This window comes from Salvelinus sp. IW2-2015, linkage group LG16, assembly GCF_002910315.2.
Source record: "Salvelinus sp. IW2-2015 linkage group LG16, ASM291031v2, whole genome shotgun sequence".
Classification (NCBI taxonomy): domain Eukaryota; kingdom Metazoa; phylum Chordata; class Actinopteri; order Salmoniformes; family Salmonidae; genus Salvelinus; species Salvelinus sp. IW2-2015.
In genome coordinates, this window is record NC_036856.1 from 3364895 (window position 1) to 3378126 (window position 13232).

The window sequence follows — 13232 nt, forward strand, 5'->3', positions numbered from 1 at the left end:
AAACACCAGTCTCAATGTCAACAGTGAAGAGGCGACTCTGGGATGCTGGCCTTCTAGGCAGAGATGCAAAGAAAAAGCCATATCTCAGACTGGCCAATAAAAATAAATGATTAAGATTGGAAAAAATAACACAGACACTGAACAGAGGAACTCTGCCTAGAAGGCCAGTTTTATTGCTTCTTTAATGAGCACAACCGTTTTCAGCTGTGCTAACATAATTGCAAAAGAGTTTTCTAATGATCAATTAGCCTTTTAAAATGACAAACTTGGATTAGCTAACACAACGTGCCATTGGAACACAGGAGTGATGGTTGCTGATAACGGGCCACTGTACGCCTATGTAGATATTCCACTAACAATCAGCCGTTTCCAGCTATAATAGTCATTTACAACATGAACAATGTCCACTGTATTTCTGATACATTTTTATTTTAAATGGACAAAAAAAATTGCTTTTCTTTCAAAAACAAGGACATTTCTAAGTGACCCCAAACTTTGGAACGGTAGTGTGTGTATGTATGAATATATATAGTATTATTTTTTATTTTATTATTCAGTATATATTGTACACAAGATACAATAAACAAAACATAAGAGTAGCGAGCTCAAACTGAGAGCAGGCCTTTCCCACACCCACTGTTTCGCTAAATGATTCAAACACTTTGGTGACAGACAGTTGTATTACCTTTAACTCGCTCACGCATGTGTATAACTGAACGACCACAAACCTCCCTGGTCAGTACAATAGCATAAGACCAACAGTTTGTGATTGCTCTGTATCTTGTGTACGATACATTTKTCAATTATCACCGTTTTGACCAACCCATTGTACAATGCTGGTTTACTATGGTATATTTCTGTAGCCGACATACAAGTATGAATAGAACAAATCATATTTTGAATGAAACAAATGACATAAAAATGAAATAATGGAACACTTTATAGTGTATTTGCAATGCATACTACTCTACCGATGATACAGTACCAGTCAAAAGTTGACCCACATACTCATTCAARGGTTTTTCTAGATTTTTTAAACTATTTTCTACATTGTAGAATTAGTGTTGACATCAAAACTATAAAATAACACATGGAATCATGTAGTAACCAAAAGTGTTAAACAAATCAAAATATATTTTAGATTCTTCAAAAGTAGCCACCCTTTGCCTTGATGACAGCTTTGCACACTCTTGGCATTCTCTCAACCATGTTCACCTGGAATGCTTTTCCAACAGTCTTGAAAATWTAACATATGCTGAGGACTTGTTGGCTGTTTATTCTTCACACTGCGGTCCAACTCATCCCAAACCATTCCAATTGGGTTGAGGTCGGGTGATTGTGGAGGCCAGGTCATCTGATGCAGCACTCCATCACTCTCCTTCATGGTCAAATAGCCCTTACACAGCCTGGAGGTGTGTTGGGTCATTGTCCTGTTGAAAAACAAATTATAGTCCCACTAAGCGCAAACCAGATGGGATGGCATATCGCTGCAGAATGCTGTGGTAGCCATTCTGGTTAAGAGTACCTTGAATTCAAAAGAGTTCAAGGTAACAGTTTCACCAGCAAAGCACCCCCACACCACCACGCTTCACAGTGGGAACCACACATGCGGACATCATCCTTTCACCTACTCTGCTTCTCACAAAGACACGTCGGTTGGAACCAAAAATCTTACATTTGTACTCATCGGACCAAAGGACAGATTTCCACCAGTCTAATGTCCATTGCTCGTATTTCTTGGCCCAAGCAAGTCTCTTCTTATTATTGGTGTCCTTCAGTAGTGGTTTCTTTGCAGCAATTCGACCATGAATCACRCAGTCTCCTCTGAACAGTTGCTGTTGAGATGTCTGTTACTTGAACTCTGAAGCATTTACTTGGGCTTCAATCTCAGGTGCAGTTAACTCTAACGAACTTATCCTCTGCAGCAGAGGTAACTCTGGGTCTTCCTTTCCTGTGGTGGTCCTCATGAGAGCCAGTTTCATCATAGCGCTTGATGGTTTTTGCGACTGCACTTGAAGAAACTTTAAAAGTTCTTCAAATTTTCCGAATTGACTGACGTTCATGTCTTAAACTATTGATGGACTGTCGTTTCTCTTAGCTTATTTGAGTGGTTCTTGTCATAATATGAACTTGGTCTTTAACCAAATAGCCCTATCTTCTGTATACCACCCCTAAGGAAAGAAATTCCACAAATGAACGTTTAACAAGGTACACCTGTTAATTGAAATGGATTCCAGGTGACTACCTCATGAAGCTGGTTGAGAGAATGCCAAGCGTGCAAAGCTGTCAAGGCAAAGGGTGGCTACTTTGAAGAATCTAAAATTACATTTTGATTTGTTTAATACTTTTTTTGGTTACATGATTCCATATGTTATTTCASTTTTTCTTCACTATTATTCTACAATGTAGAAAATAGTAAAAATTAAGAAACCCTGGAATGAGTAGGTGAGGTCAAACTTTTGACTGGTACTGTACTTAAACTAGTCAAGCATTAACACCTTTCAGGCATACCGTATATGAACGTTCTTTTAAAATAAACTGTAATAGTCAAAGTATGTATTTTGTTGTATATATTTTATCATTGCATGCCTACCAAGGTTTGTTTTCCATTGTCTTTATGGGTACTTTATGCTGCAGCTCTCCCTTCCTACCACATTATAACTAAACAAAAAACAGTCTTCAATTAAAATTATACATTATGCTTGCTATCCTACTGTTTATGGAGTAAAGAACTAGAGACGCCATGAAATTGAAAACCATTGAGGAATTGTGATGAGGAACCATGGCCAAGCCACACTAGTTCCTCAGTAACAATGCACTAAAATACAGAAGTGTCAAATGTCAAGAAATGTGTAGTTTATTGAACTATGCAAACATACATTACAAAAGTCAACTTTAAATAATCCCTTCAGGGAAACTGTATGTAATAAACTACAGAATGGGAACAAACTTGTTTGCAAAAAAGCAAAGAAAAATCAAGTAAAAACAGGTGAAGTATCATTGAACATTTAGTTAAATGAAATAAAAGAAAAATACATGTATTGTACAGACCAAATGTCAACTTTTAGTGCACATGCTCACAGTGCGAAGGCGTTTTGTGACARAAGGTAAACCACTACCTTTCACAACCTCAACAACTAGTGGTGGAGAGGAAGTGACAGATGAAGAGGGAGCTGAGAGAAGACAAAACAGACGTCCTCCATAGCGATCAATTCCACAGTAAATGGAGAGCAAGAAGGTGAGCGGGCACCCTGCCAGTCTAAAACAGCTAGAGTTGACCAGATGGGAGGAACCCCGGTAGAGGACAAAACGGTATAGAACTAGAATGCATAGAACACCCACCTCTCCTCAGCAATCAGACCTTTGTATAATAAATGTAACTACTACACTGACCCGTCAAGGACCAGTAATGACAATCTCAGAATGGGACAGAGGGATTCATTCTATTCTTATTGAATAATAAACAAGTGTGGAAGGGAGATGGCAAAAACAATACTTGCAAAGAGACCATGAGGAATTGCATAGGTAACAGAAGCAATTTATCAAGTAGTGTCTGACAAGGATGGGAGCTCTTCAGGGATCGATTTGAGAGGGGGAATTGTAATCTTCTCCAAAACAACCAAGGGCTCTAGTAAATCGAAACCATTATCTGGTTTCCCATTGTGGGTCTAAAAACACGATTCATCCTGCGCAGCAAGAAAGTACCTTTGAGTTTATATGCAGTTTGAGTTTCTTTCGTCTCACACTGAAAACATTTGCATTGCGGAGTACMTGAAACCAAAGGTGCATTATTGCAACGCAAGCACAATCATGTTCTTGACTCTACCAGGAAACCTGCTTTGATGGAATACTGCCCAGGTAAGTACTCAAAAGACAAGAGAAAAAAAAGGGGGGTTTTATATGCGACATTCCAATCCACTACCTTGTCGATATGTAACAGCCATACAATGAACTCTAGGCAACACTGCAGCTGGGTTTTCTACTACACCGGTTGATGAACTGTCTTTGACAGAGTGGCTGTATAGGGTCATGAGAATACGACATAGAAGTACAAACAATCTAAGATGTGACTGTGGTGGACACGAAAAGAATAGTGAGAGAATGAGTGAGCAGCGAGTATGAGTAAAATGGTGAATACAGTATTAACATATACACAACGGTTGGTGTCTATGCACCAGTAGGGCCAGTGTTGTCTCTGATATGTGTTAGAGTTTAGCATTAAAGTCGAAGGGGGGGTTTGGTTGCGAGCACAATAAGGAATACATTCAGCACAGCACCACGTCTTAAAGTACAAGAACACATTGTGAAACAAGTTGTAGGTCGTAACCTACAGTACATGGTGTATGCTCAAGAGAAGAGATTCTGTCCCAGTGCATAGTGCTATAATAATGAGGAAAACACAGATGGCTGTGTTCAAATGCATACATTCTGCATTAAAAAGATGGCGGCATATCGAATATTAAATGCGGTATTACTCAGAGTTTGAGGACTACAATAATTGGCAAACATTTCCCTCATGCATTGTCTGTCCTTCCACAAAATGTAATCATATTAGGCGCGCATACAAATGCCAACCAATACCGTATGCATGCATACACTATGCGTAATCGACATGGTCTGAGGAACACTTTGAAAATAGAAAAGGTGATATAATAGTAGTCATTTTTTGGTTACAACCACATTGGTCACAGGCTTTTACCACATTCAAGAAAAGCAAATATCAGTTTAGGGTATCTGATTCAAGGTAATATATGCTCATGGTTCTATTTCTATGTGAAAAAGCAGGGATATAAAAGTCTGTCAAAGTGGCTTTCAGATTCCAATAAAAATGACATTCTCCTGGTAACTGAAACTTGACTCGTCCAATTGTCACTGTACAGAAAACGGTTTCTCCACTGAAGCCCAGAAAAACCTGCAAATTAAAACCAGACAGGTGACAAATCTCATTACAGGACATCGGACTCTCCAATAAGGATATTACTTATTCAGTATCCATAATAGTTAAGAGCGGGTTTTTCAAATGTTTTTCCCTATTCTGACACTTGCCTATGCTGGCTATTTCTCTGCATTCAATGCCATCATTTTCTATCCTGCATCACATGTTAAGGGTTCCTGATGTCCTTTTAATTCCCTATAGATGCAAAACATTCTCCAATATTCCGTTCTGCATGGCACATGCAAAGCTCCCAGCAGCATTGCGTTTTCTTTTTATCGAGTTCTGCTTCAGAGTTTTTCCAGGGTTAGCAGTGACTCGTGACCACTTTTGGACCATGCCCGACATTTATATAATGTACCACTTCAATAAAAATACTGGCACAGTAGCTTAAGGCATAGAAAATGTATAGTAAGATCTTATATGCTGATACTAGAACTGTGGAGCACTCCCCTCTGTACCTACGCCGTAGACCAGGGGTGTCAACTCATTCCATGGAGGGCCTAGTGTCTGCAGATTTTTTTCTTTTTCTTTCAATGCAGATTTTTTTCTTTTTCTTTCAATTAAGACCTAGACCACCAGGTGAGGGGAGTTCTTTACTAATTAGTGACCTTAATTCATCAATCAAGTACAAGGGAGGAGCAAAAATCTGCAGACACTTGGCCCTCCGTGGAATGAGTTTGACACTTGCCCGCAGACAAATAACACGTTTCAATACACACAAGCACACGGGAATCTCGGAGACATACAAAAAGCTAATTGCTTTCCCTTTTGACCGCACTTTCCGGTTGCTCTTGAGTGACTTGGCTGAGTCGAGCGGTTCCAATCTTTTTTTKGGCTGCTCTGGGGTGTGAGTGTTTCCATAATTTCCACTGTGGTCGTCTTCCTGTCTTCTGGTTGTGAGGATGTGGTTCTCTAAGGTTGGAGGGTGGGGGGGGGGGCTTGGTCTAGCTGCTAGACAGTCGACGGTAAAAGTAGATGTAGCCCAAGTCTTTTGGAGGCCTTTCTGACAAACACACTTTGTGGTCATTGAAGATCACCCATCTGACGTGGGGGGGGGGGAATAACATGGGTAACACATTGTGTTAAAACCTCATCTATACATTTCGTTTCGTCTTGATTTGCAAACGCCACATTGTAGACCACTAATTACAAAATGATCTAAGTCGTCTCTTAGGACAGTGTTTCCCAATCTGGTCTGTGAAGACAGCTAGCCGATCAAAGACGATACTTGATTGACTCCAACACTAGCAAACCCGATTCAACTCGTCAACTATGATCAAGCCCTTGATTAGTTTAAAAATCAGGAGTGCTAGTGTTGGAATAGATCAAAAATGTGCAGTGCAACAGCTGGTGGAAACAGTCTGTCTATACAATTCATTTTTAATCCTTCATTGTGAAAAGGGGATTGTGGTTTAATCATCTAGCAGAGATACATGTAGAGTATGTACATTGTGACCGACTTACCTTCCTTCCTTTTTGATGTGGCATACATAATGACCAGACATCGTGGACGCTCCGATGTGGCTGATGAAAGCAAAAAGCTCGTAACCTGTAAAACGGAAAGTCAAACCAAATCGTTACACAAAGCTACAACGCCCTTGTGAACAGAACAGATGCATTTTGCTAGTAAACCGGTCTCATAACTATCTAATCCCGATCTGATCCTATTCAACCAATGCAGGTTGTAGTTGGAGAGACTGTGGTCCATGATTTGCATTTCTGACTTCAAAATCATATAGGCTGAGACCCTGAATAGAATGAGTCTCCTCAAACACGAAATCTTAAAACAAACATGTGACGTAAAACCGTGTGCTGCCTTCCTTGAACAGGATTGTGTCAGAATGGAAGTGGAAAGAGAAGCCTTTCACAATTGGTGAAAGGATGGTTTCGTTCCAAATGTACCTGCAAACAGCAAGTGTTGCATCATATGGGTGTTAGCAAGCAGTGAGCTTTATATTCAAAGCAGCTTTATAAAACGTTTTATCCAGCTCCTGTACCACATTTGTATTTGTGTAATTATTTTCCTTTTATCACTCCTGTCTTAATCGTTTTGCCCATAATGGTTAGGACTGGGGATGGTGGAGCTGACTCTAGATCAATGTATTTAGCCCAATGGTTATGGTTAGGACTCGGAAGGGTGGAGCTGATCCTAGATCAGTGTCTCTAGATCACAATGGTTATGGTTAGGACTGGGGAGGGTGGAGCTGATCCTAGATCAGTGTCTCTAGATCATAATGGTTATGGCTAGGACTGGGGAGGGTGGAACTGACACTAGATCAGTCTTAGAGGTCAGAGGTCATGCAGAGTCACTCACGCCCGGGTCCGTCTTTGATCYGGGGGCCTGAGGCGTCCTGGTCTGGGGACAGTGTGGAGTCGCTGTGCGTGTTGGCATTGGAGAAGGCGCTGTCGTTGGGCTCCGTGGTGTCGGCCATGTCAGACAGGGCRTCGCTAGTCTCCTCCTCTTCCCTCTCCGTGTGGGTGAAGATCCAGTCCAGCGCCCGCTCCAGGTTGTTGTTCTGAAACAACAAATGTTGGTGACACGTCATTTCACAGACCTATTTCAGTGGTTGATTACTGACAGTACTTTCTGGTACTGGTATTTTTTTTTACACTACTTGCTTGTTTCAATGAATCCGAAAGAACCAAAAAGTCATAATTGGTAGGCTAAATTGTCATGTACAGTAGAATATGCTTCCTCTCTCCGCTAAGTCTTCTCAACTTCAGAGGTCTCAGAAGATGGACAATAATTGTGACTGGCATGCTTCAAGAGAATGTAACAGGATTGACAACATCAAGAGAGCACATGGGGGAATAATCTGATGCCGTCTGCTTTTTCTGGCCATGCCCAGGCAGGCAGTCAGTYAGACAGACAGGCCAGTGAGGTTGAACACTTCCTGCGTGCTCCCTGGGCTATTACTAGAAGACCCCGGAGACCCTCTAATGTTTCACACTCCTACATAACTCACGAGGACCCTGGGCTTTTTTAAGAGGAAAAAAATGGATGGCAAAGGGGTCTGGAGGTGTTAGGAATGGTAAACAAGGAAATCAGAGGGTCTGTTTTCGTAGAGCACGTGGGACCTATTTTATGCTGACAGGGCAGGTGACTGATGAAAAAGAGAAAAAGTCGCCATCTTGAAATAGCAGCCGCTATAATGGAATTCAACGTTTATACTGTATATCGTGGTGTTATACAATTCATAACGGAATTGAATGAATGAGTTGTTTCATTTGAGGTACATTGGAGGAACGCACAAACAGATGCATGAAAATAACTGTGCTAAAATGACTGTGCACGTGTGACACAACGATCTGACTCATAGAACTGAAAAGCTGAACGAGTCTAGCTATGCACCATGTCGGGGCTCGATGCTTGGACTATTTGTAAACAGCATGTAGAACAGGGATCTSAAGCAACCAAGGACATGAAGGGGTTTTTAAAACGGCACTATATCAAGTGAACAAGTAGGCCAGCCAAGTTGTTTATAGCTGAGAGGGCATGATTCTCCAGCACGGATTGGCACTATAGAAAGCCACTCCCCATCATTCTTACATCAATGGTCCAAATATAAATAGCAAGCCAAAATTCTGACAGAGAAATAAAACATATTGGTTAAAAGTTTTTGGGGATATTAACCTACTTAAAACATAAGTCTCCCTTTCCATCTTTKCAAGGTTTTAGCTATAGGAACAGGCTTCGGATGGATGGTTTATTTTCCATATTCCACAACACAGTATATATCTCTACGATAATTCAAATCTGGAAAAAGTCCAATTAAAAACCACCAAAGCACTACTCCCTACTGAATTCTTCCTAGGCCAGGACAATATTATTTTTTGTGTTGTTTCACCAGAGTGAGTGTGAGCAGCAGGAGAGAAAGAGCCACTGACCGTGGCTTTTAGGGCCTGGACRGTGTGGCGGCGGGGGAAGCCCATGGAGGTGAGGATGCCGATGCTCTCCTCTGGAGGGTGGTTGTCCAGGGGGGTGGCAGCCAGGCCCGAGCTGGCCACGGAAGGGCCGGGATCCATGAAGGTTGGCAGTGCCAGGGGCTCAGCAAAGTCTGGAAAAGAGTAAAGAAGGAGAAAGCTCTACTGTAAACATGGTTCATGAATCAGTAAATCACCCGTTCAAACAAGGGTCAAACCAGGAAGAGCACACTTAAACAAGGATGTGTTCCTAMGGCCTCATCAGCCTGGTTATTTTTGGGTTATCATAGGCCACAGTCCCCCAATTAATATAGGTCATTGTTAGTACAAGTAGGGCATGTTCAGCTTAAGAGAGCCCGTTTGTGTCGGTCTGCTTATTTGTCCTTGAATCTCTTGGCGAGCTGTAAAGGAGGGGCTTGCTCACTGGGTTGTGTTTGTGAGAGAGAAGAAAAGCCTCTTCATTAGTTATTAGTAACTTTCCAACAATATCACTCTGTATGCAGAAGTGACTATAATATTGTTTAAGACAAACTTATAAATCCACTTACWAAAATATAACAGGGTACAGAAATTAAAAGCAGTAGTTCACAATTTTACAACTAGATTTYAGATGGTTCCTTAACCTGAAGGTAGTCTATGGGCCAAGAGAATCTGTAATCGAGGGTTCCATTTTCTTTAAACAGACACTACAAACTTCAGCTAACTTTAGTCACCACAAGCCAACAATCAATGGAAGTGATGGGGGCATGTAAGCATGTTTGAAAACAATGATGTTCAAATCACCTGAAATCAACTCCGTATTTGGTTTGATGTTACTTAAAAGGTGATTTGGCCAGTTAAAAACAAAACATGTACACATGCCCCCATCACTTCCATTGACTGTTAGCTTGTGGTGACTAAAGTTAGCTSAAGTTTGTAGTGTCTGTTTAAGGAGAACTGAACCCTGGACTACAGTTTCTCCTKGCCCATACACTACTTTCAAGGTGAAGAACCATCTAACATCAAGCTGGAAAATAGTGAACCACTCCTTTAATACAGAGTKTATTAAGCAACTGTAATAAAGCTGAATTTCAGGGAGAGTGCAAAAGAGGCTGGCTGATGCCTCACGCATATTAAAAAGCTGATATGTGACTTCCTAACTGCAATTCCACACAAGCAATTAAGAATTTAGGAGGGACTAAAACAAAAAACAGATGGCAGTTTTAAAAAGTTACTATGGCAATACAACACCGTTCCTCCCCCGTTTTGACCTGATTGGGCCTTAATTGACACAGTTGTTACACACCTGTACAATTTGACTGTGTGTGCTAGTGTTAAATCACATTACAGTCAGGTCCAGAATTATGAATAAAATAAACACTGACCTATATTGTATGCAAAAAAGGGAGAAATTATATTATACTAATACAATTGATCAGACAAAAGAGATTTAACAAGTAATATTTCTAGATGCAATTAAAGCTGGGAAAGCCCGAGAAACCTCCAGGGCTGGATGACATACTAGTTTAGGTATATCAACCCTTTTTTTATGTACTCAGAGGACAGTTTTAGCATGTTTAGCATGTATAAAAATKGTAGATTATCAGATACTCAACCACAAGGTCTGATTTCATTATTACTGAAACAGGAYCCAAGTGGTAAATATAAGGATCCAGTCCATTGAAAAAAATGTGAGGCCCCTTACACTCCAGGGTTGTGATGCAAAACATTCTAGCTAAATACATAGTGCATATAATTCAAAAAGGTATTATTGGATATTACTCATCCTACTGTAAGCAGACAGGATTTTTTACATGAATGATACATTGGAGATAATATAAGACAAGTACTGGAAACAATATGAAAAATCAGGAAAACCAGGCCTGGTATTCATTGCAGACTTTGAAAAGGCTTTTGATAAAGTACAACTGGAATTTATATATAACATTTCAATTTTTGAGAATCTCCTATAAAATTGGTTAAAGTTATGTATAATAACCCTACAGTAGGCGTAAAACTGTAAATAATGTCTACTTCTCAGAAAGTATTAAACTGTCGAGAGGTGTAAAACAAGGCAGTCCACTATCAACATATCCATTTATTATGGCCATCGGAATGTTAGCAATTAAAATCAGATCCAACAATAATATCAAGGGGCTAGAACTCCAGGCCTTAAAAACAAAAACATTTCATTGTACGCTGAGGATTCATGTTTTCTTTTAAATCCACAATTTGGATCACTCCACAGCCTCAGAGGATCTAGATCATTTTTCTAACCTCTCTGGACTACATATTGGGTCACAAAAAAAATATATACAACTTTTACAAAAGTGATATTTCAATTCGAACTGGTTCTCGAGCAGATGAGTAAGAATATCTCACCACATGTTCCAGAATAGCATTTTTCCCTTTATTTCAGATTATAACCTTCACTTTCGGTTATTATAAAATGAAATCTCCAAAATATTGCTCTTTTTAAAACAAGCCATAGAAAGTTGGTTGCAATTTCAGTTTAATCCACCAGAAAATATAGAACAAATATTACAATAAATATTATGGTTAAACTCAAATATACAAATTGACAAAAAAAATGTTTTGGGATTATTTATTTTTTAAACTGTATAATCTTTGTAAATTATATCATAAATAGGACTCGTGGAGTTATGTAACACATGCAGCTAACAAACATGTATGGAAATGTTTGCTCTACTTAAAATTACAACAAACTGAGGCAAGTGGAAGGGGAAGAAATAATCATTCTCAAAAAGATGGGGATCAACGATATTGGCACCCCTGTTTTTAATACCGTTCAATGCCTCACCTTGCGAGGATAATAGCACAGAGCCTTTTTCTAAAATGTTTCATGAGATTGGAGAACACATAGGGAGAGATCTTACACCATTCCTCCATACATAATCTTTACAGATCCTTGATATCCTTCGTCTGCGCTTATGGACTGACCACCTCAATTCAAACCACGTTTTCAAGGGGTTCAAGTCCGGAGACAGATAACCATTGCAAAATGTTGATTTTTAACGGTCAATTAACCATTTATTTGTGGATTTGGATGTGTGCTCTAGTTTATTATATTGCTGGAAGATCCACTTGCGGCCAAGTTTCAGCCACCTGGCAGAGGAAACCAGGTTTTTGACTAAAATGCCGTGGTACTGGGTTCATGATGTTGTTGACCTTAACAAGGGCASCAGGACCAGYGGAAGCAAAATAGCCCCATAACATCAAAGATCCACCACCATATTTTATAGAAGGTATGGGGTTATTTTCTGCATATGCATCTTTCAATGCAAAACCCACCACTGGTTTGCGTGGCCAAAGAGACATTTTCATGTCATCTGACCAAAGCACCGGTTCCAATCCAAGTGCCAATGCCGTTTAGCAAACTCAGGGCATTTACATTTGTTGGATGACATGAACATTGAGYTCTCTACTAGTCCTGGGACCTTTGTTAAGGTCTGGCTTTAATTCCAGTTTGTCTACAAATTAAAACATCTAAGATTTTACTGAGTTASAGTTCATAWAAGGAAATCAGTCAATTGAAATAAATACATTAGGCCCTAATCTATGGATTTCACATGACTGGGAATACAGATATGCAYCTGTTGGTCATAGAAACCTTAACAATAAGGTAGGGGAATGGATCAGAAAACCAGTCAGTATCTGGTGCATTTGCCTTATTTATTTGCCYATTTKCCTAATGCAGCGAGACATCTCTTTCACATAGAGTTCATCCGGCTGTTGATGGTGGCCTGTGGAATGTTGTCTCACTCCTCTTCAATGGCTGTGTGAAGTTGCTGGATAGTAGCAGGAACTGGAACACGCTGTCGTACACGTTGATTCAGTGCATCCCAAACATGTTCAATGGGTGACATGTCTGGTGAGTATGCAAGCCATGGAAGTACTGGGACATTTTCAGCTTCCAGGAATTGTGTACAGATCCTTGCGACATGAGGTCGTCGTGCATTATGCTGAAACATGAGGTGATGGCGGCGGATTAATGGCACGATAATGGACCTCAGGATTATCACCGCCACGGTATCTAATTTTATTGATGGCATTCAAATTGCCATCGATAAAATGCAATTGTGTTCGCTGTCCATAGTTTATGCCTGCCCATACCAAAACCCCACCATGGGTCACTCCTTTCACAACATTGACATCAGCAAACCGTTCATCCACACGACGCCACACACAGTCTGCGGTTGTGAGGCCGGTTGGACTAGATGTTTTTTCTGAAATGACGTTGGAGGCGGCTTATGGTAGATAAATGAACATGAAATTCACTGGCAACAGCACTGGTGCAGTCCTGCAGTCAAGCATGCCAATTGCACACCCCCTCAAAACTTCAGACACCTGTGGCATTGTATTGTGAGACAAA

The 13232-nt window shown here is 40.3% G+C and overlaps 1 pseudogene; it reads right to left on the bottom strand.

The window, feature by feature from the left end:
* Nucleotides 1-2841: 2841 nt before the first annotated feature.
* Nucleotides 2842-13232, bottom strand: part of LOC111975902 (ubiquitin carboxyl-terminal hydrolase 13-like) — a 62458-nt pseudogene continuing 52067 nt past the window's right edge.